Below are 12,430 nucleotides of genomic sequence, written 5' to 3'. Positions count from 1 at the left end.
AGATCTGATCTCTATCTTGTCAACACCACATTCTTGACCTTTGGTTCCCACGGTCACCATTGCAGGAGAAGAGAGGGAAGAAGGAGACACACCAGTTCTTAGCAGCTTTAGCTGGGGGAGAAGCCCACGTCACCTTATCACTGTCCATTGTCCAGAACTAGTCTGAGTGAGGTAGGAAAGGTAGGGGCGGCCATGGGATATCTGGTGAGCACTCGTTTCAGCCAGGAAGCAGGAAGGGACAACATCCTCAGCAGGTCCCAAAAATACAGGAGAGAGTGACATTGCGACTATGTTGGCCTCAGCAACACAGAGAGAACACTTGACCTTAGAAATGAAAAAGAGTAAAGCAGAAAGGAGAACCTGATACTGAGAAGATGAAAAGGGGAGAGGCTGAGAAATAAGGAGGAAGTGGTGCCGGTGGTCTTGATCTGGCATCTAGAAGGGTTCAGCAATCTGGAGAAGGTGCTGTGCATAAATTAAATAAGAGTCCCGAGAAGAAACATAATTTTGAAAGGCATTATAGGGAGTCAGAGAAGACTTAGCTCAGTGGTTCTCAACCTTCCTAATGCCACAACCCTTTAATACAGTTCCTCATGTTGTGGTGACCCCCAACCATAAAATTATTTTCATTACTACTTCATAACTGTAATTTTGCTACTGTTATGAATTACAATGTAAATATCTGATATGCAGGATGTATTTTCATTGTTACAAATTGAACATAATTAAAGCATAGTGATTAATCACAAAAACAATATGTAATTATGTATGTGTTTTCTGATGGTCTTAGGTGACCCCTGTAAAAGGGTCATTTGACCCCCAAAGGGGTCGCGTCCCACAGGTTGGCACCCACAGGCTGAGAACCGCTGACTTAGCTAAAGGAACTAAGTTCTCCTTGTCTCAGGACCCCTTGCTTTTTATTAACACATTTGTCCTAAGGCAAGGGGTTGAGTTTGGTACAGAATCCATTGTCAGATTGGAAGCCCCAGAGCCAGTCCACCCGATATACAGCTTCAGACTAAACCTAACCACCACCCAACTATCTCCATGAGCAACACACTCAAGGGGCAGACTCATCAGGGTACCAGAAGCCCATGAAACAAGTCCTGGTTCATGGGGTCTCCCTCTGAACAGCAGATCCTCCACAGTGGTCTCAGCCAGTCCTTGAAGTTGATCCACCTAGGGATAAATCTCTCCCATTGATTGCCAATAGCAATCAAGAAGAGGGCACATAGTCCACAAGGGGGGGCACACCTAGCGAGCCCAGCTTGGGTGAATGGGGTGGCTGTGCCACTGAGCCCTGTAGGGCACCTACTACATAAGGCCACTCTACCAAGACTGGGAGACATAGAAGCTCCACCCTAATACATAGAAACAAACACACAGAGTCGGTCAAAATCAGGAGATGAGGAAACATGGCCCCATGAAAGAACAGAACAAAATTCCAGAAAAAGAACTAAACAGCCCTAGCCAGTTTATCTCAGTGAATAGAGCGTCAGCCTGCAGACTGAAGGGTCCCAGGTTCGATTCCAGCCCAGGGCACATTCCTGAGTTGCAGGCTCGATCCTCAGTAGGGGACATGCAGGAAGCAGCTGATCAATGATTCTTTCTCATCATTGATGTTTCTATCTCTCCCTCTCCCTCTCTGAAATCAATAAAAATATATTTTAAAAAAGAGAACTGCCAAAACCGGTTTGGCTCAGTGGATAGAGCATCGGCCTGCGGACTGAAGGGTCCCAGGTTCGATTCCAGTCAAGGGTATTTACCTGGGTTTCAGGCACATCCCCAGTAGCAGTTGTGCAGGAGGCAGCTGATCGATGTTTCTCTCTCATCGATGTTTCTAACTCTCTATCTCTCTCCCTTCCTCTCTGTAAAAAATCAATAAAAGATTTTTTAAAAAAAAAAAACTATTAAAAAAAAGAGAGAACTAAACAAAATGGAGACAAACAATCTACTAGATGTAGAATTCAAAACACTGATTATAAGGATGCTCAACAGACTTAGGGAAAGAGTAGGTAAACTTTTTGAGAACTTCAACAAAGAGATAAAAACATAGGATGTGAGGGCGATCTGGCTGCGACATCTGTCACCCCATTGATCGCCAGGGTTGATTCGGCTGATCTGGCTGGCTAGGCGGGTGTCCCCCTCCTCCCTCACCAATCCATGTGCGTCCCTCCCGAAGCTGCGCGCTCGGTCGAAGAGGACGACCTTCCCCCCCACACCCCCCCAGGAGAGGACCGGTCTTCAGTCAAGGGTATACGAGTAGCTGCGCTCCCCTGCTAGAACCTCCAAACAAGCTCTCAAGAGATAAAAACATAAAAATGAAATAGTAAACAAAAAAGAATCAGTGAGAAATGAAGAACACAGTAACAGAAATGAAAAATGCATTACAGGGAATTAACAGTAGAGTAAGTAAAGCAGAGGGTCAAGTCAGCAATTTGGAAGATAAAGAAGCATACAACCCCAAGTCAGAATAGCAAAAAGGAAAAACAGTCCCAAAAATGTGGGTAGTGTAAGGAGCCTCTGGGACAACTCCAAGCATACCATCACTCACATTATAGGGGTGCTGGAAGGAGAAGAGAGAGAGCAATGAATTGAAAACCTATTTGGAAAAAAATATATTGATGGAAAACTTCCCTGGTGAAAGAAATAGACATACAAGTCTAGGAACCATAGAGAGTGCCAAACAAGATGAACTAACACTTTGTGGGTTTCCAGAGATGTGAGGGATTGGGGGACTTAGTGAAAAGGGTGCGGGGATTAAGAAGTACAAATTAGTAGTTTCAGAATAGCCACAGGGATGAAAGTACAGCATAGGGAGTATAGTCAATAATATTAAAATAAATATGTATGGTGCCAGACGGGTACTCGATTTATCAGGGTGATCACTTCAAAAGTTATATACATGTCTAATCACTGTGCTGTGCACCTGAATCTAATATAATATTGTTCATCAACTGTAATGAAAAATAAAAAATTATTTTAAAAATACTTATTTTTTAAAAATTTTATTTTTCAATTACAGTTGACAGTCAATATCATTATATATTAGTTTCAATTGTACAGCATAGTGGTTGGACAATTATATAATTTACAGTGATTCCCCAGATAATTCAAGTACCCATCTGGCACCATAAGTAGTTATTACAATACAGTGGGGCCTTGACTTATGAGTGTCCCGACTAACAAGTTTTTCGAGATATGAACCGTCTCTCGGCCAATTTTTTGCTTTGAGTTGTGAGCTAAAATTCGGGTTGCGAGCCAGCTTCAGATACCCCACCGCTAGTTGGCGCAGCGAACGTCACGGTGAACGCCACAACATCAGCCCAGCATTTCAATTCATTGTAATGGTGAAAATTGATTTGACATAGAGTAATTTGAGTTACGAGCTCCGTCACGGAACAAATTAAACTCGTAAGTCAAGGCCCCACTGTACTATTACCTGTATTCTCTATGCTGAATTTTACATCCGTGTGACTGTTTTGTAACTGCCAATTTGCAGTTCTTAATCCCCTCACCTTTTTCACCCAGTCCCCCACACCCTCTCACCTCTGGCAACCATCAGTCTGTTCTTTTTCTGAAGAGGAAACTGAGGCCCACGAACAAAGAGATTTACCCAAGATGACTTCATCAGTGGCAGGACTGGGCTGAAAGCAGGCTATCCGCACACTCAGTCCAGTGCTCTCTCCTATATTCTAGTAATTTTACCAGAAGATGTTTCATGAAGGATTCAATTCTGAATTCAGCCCATCTGCTCTTAAATATCATATATTCTGTATCTTCCCTAACACCTTAGAAAATGTTACCTCTAAGCTTCATAGGTCAGTGATTTTTTTTCTTCCCAAAGCTCTGTTATTCTCTGAAGTATTAAATCCTTGAAGACAGTTGAGGAACTATTAAAATGTCCACAAAAATTAAATCATCCCCCTAAAGACTGAGAGATGTGGGCCACTCTCTCGAGCACATTGAGGTCAAAGCCCTTTGTCTGTTGCAGATATAAAAAACTGTATCATCTTACATTTGAAGCCTTTCTCCAGAGAGCCCCAAACACGTACCACATGTAATCTTACTGCGGCAAGAATAAATCTTGATACTCCCACCTGCAGATGGAAAAACAGAGGTTCAAAATGTTTAAGTGGTTCTTTGAAGGCATGTTAAATGAAGAGTGGTCCTAAGTAAAGGGCTCTGGGGTCCGCTAAGCCCCTCCCAGAATGCTTTACCTCCCGCCAGCATCAGGACACCTTCTGCAGTGCATGCAGCCAGAAGGCGGGGCCATGATATCCCATCACCTCTGTGTCACATTGCCTGTCATTTTGGGAAGCCACCTAATACAGTGGCTTTGGGATGAGACCTGGTTAAATATCCCAGTTCCATACCTTACCATCTGTCTGACCTTAAATAAGTTCCCCAACCCTTCTGAAGTCTAATCCTCTTCTCTGGGAAAATGGAGATATTAATTTTTCTTGTTTTGTTTTCCCACCAGACCATGAGCTCCTGGGAAGCTGGGACACCAGCCAGATAACCTGTGTTGCCAGCACTGGCACCAGCCACTCAGTACATGTCTGTTGAACTGTCAAGCTGTTGGGGGAACTGAGTTAGACAGTTCACCTAAATCCCCTAAGGTTCCAGGGGCTTTCACACACATAGCCTGGGGTCCTTCCTGCAGACATCCTCAGAGGCTGAGGGTTCCCTTCTCCAGTTCCACTGGAGATAATGTGAAAGTCTTCTCTCACTCACGACTTAATTTGGGAATACGAAGTGACACCCTCCCCCTGCACAAGAAATAAGATCCCTTCAGTTGATCAGGGCCCTACGAACCACCTTCTCCCAAATTCTAGAATCCAGCAGCAAATAAAATAATGCACCCAAACCAGGCAAATTGATTATCAGCTCTGGCTATGTACCAGCAGCCCCTTGGAAGATTTTAAAGTAAACCATTGGTTCTCAACCTGTGGGTCACGACCCCTTTGGCGGTCGAACGAACCTTTCACAGGGGTCATCTAAGACCATCCTGCATATCAGATATTTACATTACAATTCATAACAGTAGCAACATTACAGTTATGAAGTAGCAACGAAAATAATTTTATGGTTGGGTCACAACATGAGGAACTGTATTTAAAGGGCCAGGAGGTTGAGAACCACTGAAGTAAACAGTCAAAAATAAACCAACAGGCAAGGGATCCATCTCCAAAATCTGATTAAGAAATTCTAGCCCTAACCGGTTTGACTCAGTGGATAGAGCATCGGCTTGCAGACTCAAGGGTCCCAGGTTCGATTCCGGTCAAAGGCATGTACCTTGGCTGTGGGCACATCCCCTGTGGGGAGTGTGCAGGAGGCAGCTGATCAATGTTTCTCTCTCATCGATGTTTCTAACTCTCTATCCCTCTCCCTTCCTCTCTGTAAAAAAAATCAATAAAATTATATTTTAAAAAAAAGAAATTCTAGGGTAGGGCTCTACATATATATTTTTTTTTCTACTTGACTGTAATGCCTTGTCTGGTTTAGGAATCTTTGCATTTGATACATATACATTATTATTACTCTTAAAAATCCAGTGTCTTCCAAGCAGGGGGTAAAAAACCCCAAAAACACTAGTTGTCTAATGAAATAACTAATTCCTTTCAGAAAAGGACTCTTCGTGAAACATTTTAGCAGTCAATCTTGGGCAGGAATTCTAATTTCTAACAGTTGATTCATTCCCATGAGCTCACCCATTCACACTGGCCTCGTCCATAGATGCCCCTGGTCGGTACTGCCTCTGAGCTGCTCAACTGGATCAATCCTGATCCAACATACAGCAATGCAAACAATGGATTTAAGGGAGTGCTAGGGTGTCTTGGGGGGATTTCCACCTCCCCCTGGGCATTTTGTACAGAATCCAAGGATCTCCCACCTTGGCTCCCTGCCTTTGCAGGGCGTGACGAGGTTCAGTGGAGTGTGCTTATCAGCTTTGCTGCAGGATATACACTCTCACTTCACCCTGTGAAGCCTCCTTGACAAGCACAATTATATTGTCCATCATCCGCTGGGAGCTCTTTGAATAACTTCCCACATATTAAAAACCGGTTCCCACCCACATACCCTCTCCAACTTGCTCCTTCCCATCTTCCTTCTCTGCAAATGTATCCATTGTTTTATGCCCAGGTTTTAGATTACTCTAGCTATAATTGTTTGTAACAGCGCTGATAATTTGCTGGTGGCTCTGAAAATAGACAGCTTCAGCTCCTGCCATTGCAGACTTCTAATTTAGCAATACTGGCTGAACCCTTTACCCTTCTCTGAGTACACCTTGCGGTTACATCATTCTCACCCTCACATGTGTTCATGTCACCTGAAATGCTCATTCTGTTTGTCTCTTTTCCACTTCAGTACTCCTGACAGCTCCTATCTTTCTTTCATGATTCAATTCGGTTCTTCTCTTCTCTGGGAAAATTCCCTTGGCCACCCTTCTCCAAAAATCAACTATATACATGGTTGTCTCCTGAGAAATGAGAGCCATTTGAGGATCGAAGAGTGACCCATCCTTCTTTGCATCCCCAATATCTGAGTGCGACAAAGTCCTGTGAATCTTTATTGAATGGATGAATGAATGAATCAATCAATCAATCAATACAATGATCATACTAAGTTAAAATCATGCAGGAAACATTTTGAATATTACTGTTAGGTAGCAGTGCAGCATGGAAGTTCTGTGCATCAATAGAGATGGAGTTTTGAGCACTTAGTTGATGAATTAATTTACTTACACTTAACTATCCCTGGCCTACCAAAGTTGAAAGAATTTATACCCAGATGAACTATCTTTGTGAAATCACAGGAGGTGGTCTCGCTCAGCAATGAGGCCAGCTTTGTGGGTATATAGAGCGCCTTGCTTAGAAGGGCCCCTTATTTGGTTCATTGCTCTGCTGTGGCTGTGTTGAACTCTTTAATATTTTTCAAACTTTTTTTCTGTTGCATGGGACCTCAAAGCATGTCGCCGATCCTATGCAGCAGAGCTGGTGCCAGGCCATCTGGCAAGTTGCCAGGAGGTTTATGCTATAATCAGGATCTCCCCCTGACTCTGTGACTGGTGCTGCCTTCTGTCTTTTTTTTTTCTTTTGACCATTTAAAGACCCAAGGGACTGCGGAGCCCAGAGTTGGTATTTTGCCCATGGGAAAGTGCCAGGGTTAGTCATCACCCAGTGAAAAAATTTTAAAAGGCACTTAAAACAGAAATGGAAAGTCTATTTAAAAGTCATTTCTAACTTGATAAGTAATTACAATTCCATGGACCTCCTCATGGCAACTTTCCGTTTTATTTCATAGCATCTGCAGGCATATTTTAAAGATAGAAATGAGCAGTCACTTTGAGTTCTTCCACTGTAATAGGATTTTACTTGCTTCCCACAGACAATGAAAGGAGAATTTTAGGCTAGCCTAAAAATTCTATGGCTTAATTTTAGTGTTAAAAAAAACTGTCCAAAAAGTGTATCCCTTGAGATAGCTTTATAATAAGACTTTTAACAAAAATGATTTTCTAAGTAAAGCTAGTGTCTTTCTGAGCACAAACTAAAATGAGGAATGTAAATACCCAGAAAAAGGACTCTTACACCATATGTAAGTATCTTTTTCTACAACTATTCCAGTTGGTAGGTGTGGTGAGCATTAAATTAGCCTAGAAATACCTTGAAATTTAGACTTCTCTCCAAAAGTGATACTAAAGAGTTATTTTCCCTGTATGTGATTTTTGTAATAGTTACTTTATTTATTACAAACATGATCTGTGTCCACTGTACAAAACCTGTAAGGACAAGCAAAAAGGAAAAACAAGTCAGTTCTAAGCACTGTTGCCATTTTGATAAGAAGTACCTTCTGCCTTTTTTTTTTACTTTACAAAAAGTGACTCATAAACTAGATATTATTTTATAACCTGCCTTTTTCACTGGCTTACAACATACAGGGGTGGACAAAAGTAGGCTTATACTTGTTTGTAATAAATAATATAATACTTACTCAATAATAATACAAGAGTAAACTTCCACGTACTCACAACTGTCAACTTCCTTTTGCCTTCCCTTCATTTCAGTGTCCTTATAGGTCCTTTTACACTTTCATATGATGAGGTATATATAGTGTTCCTGTGATATGTATATATTAAATTTTATTGAACCAGTCCTCATTCTTGGAAAATTGGGTAGTTTCCAGTTTTGTTTTGTTTTTCATAAATGCAGACATTTATTTAGCAATAGCTTATGATATAGCTGTGAAGGTTTTTATGTACATTTTTAATACTAAATATTCCTGGTTTCTCTGTGTTGCACCCTTTTGTGTTTCTTCAGTTCTTTAACCTGCATTTGCAGTGGCCGTGCATGCGCAGCATGCGTATCACCTCCATTCATTGCATTGGCATGCTGGTACACCTGCTTTGGTCCCCTGGTTGTTTCTTCTGCAGTTCAGCGTGCTTTGTTTTCTTACTGTGTGCAAGGCTCTGAGCTCAGTACAGGGTACAAAGACAATAAGACACAGTCCCTCTGCCCAAAAGGTACCTTAATCGAGTAGGAGAGAAGACATAAATATAACTAATGATCATGCAAAAATAATGTTAAAGGACCAAAGAAAATGAAGTAACTGGGGAATTAAGAAAACTGTTCCAGGGGAGACCCTGCAAATATGTAGGGTTTTGACAAAGGAAGGAGAGGAAGCGAACCTTCTGAGCAGAAGGAAGAGCGCAGGCCAAGGCCTGGGGAGTAAATGTGGGTGATGTCTTCAGGAGCCCAGGGAGTAGACAGTATGTGACGAAAGTGGAGCAGAAAGTGACCCTGAGAGAGTGGGCTGGGACCAGGCTCAGAGGCCTTCTGAGCCATTCTCAGAAGTTTTTACTTGTGACTGTAAGAAGTGAGAAGGCAGAAACCGTCTTGAGCAGCTGAGCAAGACTGGATCCAGTTTTAGGACTTCACTCTGGTTAAGATTGGCCAGGAGAGGGTAGAGTCTTAAGTAGCTTGTAGTCAGGAGTCTTGCAGCAGTCTGGGTGAGAGGGGACAGGAGCCTTACCTGGCAGTGAAACCTGCCTCAAGACAGGAGGTAGATTCAGAATCAGACGGGAGGGGGGAGTTGGGAAGACAGACAGGAAGCTTTAATTTAAGTAATCCCTTGTCACATTGCTGAGCTACTAGAGTTAGGGACGATGTCTTTGGGCTCCACTTCCCCTCAATGCAGTGCCTCATCCTTATTAAATGGAAGGGTCATAGCCAGTCTTCTGGGAGGAAGATAGAACCCTTGCACTTCTCAAAAGCAACTACTGTCTTTTAAGGAAAAGGCCGTAGCAAAGGAATGCAATGACATATTCAAGAACCAAAGCTTTGTTTATCATTTTTCTTCTAAAGATAATCCTTATAGTTTAAATAAGAGCATGCCTTAATCACCATGCCTGGGTCATAAAAGCTATGAAATCTAAATAGACTTGTGAGATTCTAAGCGCTTATGAATAGGCATTAATGAAGGCAGAAGAAAACGCTGGTTCAAAATCAAGTTATTAGGTTGCCTGGGGCATGGAATTAGGGGACTGGTTGCAATGGGACATGAAGAACTTTCAGGATTAAAATGTTCTATATCTCAACGAGGGATGTGGGTTCATGGGGGTAGGCGTATCAGAATTCATGAGCTGCACACTTAAAACATGTTCATGTTATTGTATGTAAATTATGACTCCTCAATGAAGGTCACATAAAAATGATTAGAACCAAAATTTAAGGTGTTACTGGAGTCAGCTTATTGCTATTGTTTCAAATTATTTCTTTCCCAGATATATAGAGGGTGTCATCAAAAAAGAATACACACTTTGTCTGTAGATTCTATTACATATTGAGAATGAAATGTATTTTAATAAACCCTACCTTTATCATTAGTCAAAGTGTGCATACACCCTGTATTCCATGTATATTTGAACCCTTTTATAAAGTCCAGTTTATAGTAATTTTGTATGACCCACATTGTGTGTGTGCTGCACACAGGCCAGATCCTGGGCAGTCACAGGAGGGTATGGCAATGAGTGTCACAGACAGGGCCCTGCCCTGACAGAGTCAAAGCAGCTACCAACGTAAGACCTCAACCTCAACGTGAGCTCTTGTTGGGTTTCTTAATTCAGGGAGCTTGATCTTTGGAGGGGGAGAGAAAACATTTTTTAAAGATCAAGTTGAAAATAATCTCAGTGCACTTGCTGTGTTGCCCGCTCCTGCCATTTGGTTTTGGTGCTGACTTTCACACCTTTAAAATCTCAAACGTAAAGTGGAGTTATTCTGACACTGGATTAGATCCTTGGGGATGATCCTCGCCGCGGGTGTTATTTCTCACTGGGGTGTAAGAGCCTTGCTGTGAGCTGTATGTGTGAGCTCTGAACATTTAACTGAATGGTTTCAATCTGCTGTGTTGAGGTTTCTTTCTATTCATAAAATCCAGTAGTTCATCATGATCAAGGGGTCTGTGGACTTTTTCTTTGCCCGCTTTTGCCCAGGTCTAGCAACTTAATGGGCGGCTGTGGGAGAAGGGTAGTCCTTCGGAAATAAAAACCAGAGTCGTTAGTTAAACTTGGAAATGAATCAGAGTGCTGGAAGATCCTCTTAGACTGCAGCTGACTTCGATTCTGTCATTTTAAAAATGAAGAGAACTGAGACCCAGCGAAGTGAAGCAACTCGCCCAGGTTTACTTGCGTAGTTTCGGCAGATCATGGGCTAGCAGCAAGGTCTCCTGTCTTCCAGGTCTGGACCAATTGACAGTCCCATGTACAAAACACCCATCTTCCCATTTGGCCAAGTTGAGAGGAACTTCACCTCCATTTAGAAACCTTTCAAGGGAAGGAATGTACATGCCCTTGGCAACCCATCCCAGGATTTCACAGCCTTCCCTACTGGGAATTTTCATGTGCTATTTTTGTCTTCCAACCTCACTCTACAGAACGCCACTACCTATTACTTCCTTTGAGCAAATAGGGATTGTAATCATTCTTCTTTTGCTTGATGTTAATCCTCTGAAGGCCTGCTCCATTTGCCGCAGCTAACGTGCAGAAACTTCACTTGCAGTGAAAGTCATACTTCTCTTGGTAGCCTGGCATTTCAGCATTTTAAGAAGCTAAGTAGCTCCGTCCTCATTAAATTAGGCTCAAATTGGAGAACAGAATTACATACTTAAAAACACAGACACAAAATGATGGATTAATGTTATACCTCAAGGTAACACATCATGACATGTGGTGAGAGCATTGGACCAATTAGCGAGCGAGTCCTCTGCTCGGGTTCATCTTTTCTGCTGGGTATGTAGCAAAGGGGTGGTGATTTGAAGGATGGCATTTATCAAACACCCTTGGATAGGAAGTTTCTGCTTTAGTGACATGACCTGCATTCATTTAACAATGACAGCACCCCATTGCCTGGAAACACAGCCCAGAAAGTGCTCCACCAAAAGTACAGCCTCCGAATTGGCATTTCCACGCCTGACTTTATTTCTAGAAATCATTAAAAGCCATCACAATTGTGTCTCAATTGGAGTTAATATGTTTCAAAAATATATATCCTGCTCTTTTCTTGTGAGCCACCAAATCATAAGAGATGCCATTTAGCAGGTTCGTTGGTTTGGGATCCCCCCACTCCTCCCACCTTTTGTGGTCTTGCTTCCATATTGGTCTGATTGGTAACAGAAAGGAGAGGTAACCAATAAATTTCCCAGTTCCTCTTGGTGTGGATGCCCAAGATACTGTCAAAAGCAAAATGTATGGGGAGGCGGGGGGGAGTTTAGGTCAGCAACTTGGGGGGAGGGGATGGTTTTTCTGCGTGGTAAAGCAGAAAAATCCTGTCACCGAGTTTAAATGAACAGGATCTGCCCGGAGGGGAGCCATGGTCTTTGTGTGGCTGATTAATGTCAGCCTTGTAAGTACAGTGCCCCAGCAACAGGGCTGGCCGGCTGAGCAGACACGGGAGAACGCAGCATCTCCTGCTTGGGCATCTGAGCAGAGTCTGGTGCCTCTGAATGGGGCTGGACGAGAAAGCTGAAGACCGGGAACATGGGAGATATTTTTGAGATTTCAGCTCCCTGTCCCAGGAAGGGAACACAGGCACCTTCCCTTTAGGCCTTGCATATGTTAAATCCAGCCCCTGTCTCTCCCAACTCAGCTGCTCCCAGCACAGGGAATCCAAAAGGACCTGCTTCCTAAATGATCTTCAGGCCTGAAGAGGAAGTATGTCCAAGAGCAGAACTTACACCCTTAAAGGGATTGAGCGGGGAGCATTGGGAAAACAGGACGTTGGCCCTGGTGCTTACCTAAAAATGCTAGTGGCGCCAGGCAAATCCATCAGCCTTGGCTGATGCATCAGTGGAGTGCGTTTTATAGTTGTCAGCAAATGCTCAGAGGAACGCCCCTGCATGAATCTCCTGCCCCATCTTATTGTTGGGAAAACCG

General features: G+C 42.9%; 1 protein-coding gene across 1 annotated transcript in view; it reads left to right on the top strand.

Moving 5' to 3' along the window:
• The window catches only part of FAT3 (FAT atypical cadherin 3), a 520,423-nt gene that overhangs the window by 441,452 nt on the left and 66,541 nt on the right, over positions 1-12,430 (top strand). The window lies entirely within an intron of this gene.

This window comes from Myotis daubentonii, chromosome 9 (genome assembly GCF_963259705.1).
Source record: "Myotis daubentonii chromosome 9, mMyoDau2.1, whole genome shotgun sequence".
Lineage (NCBI taxonomy): Eukaryota > Metazoa > Chordata > Mammalia > Chiroptera > Vespertilionidae > Myotis > Myotis daubentonii.
This window is presented reverse-complemented; position numbering and strand designations above follow the sequence as displayed.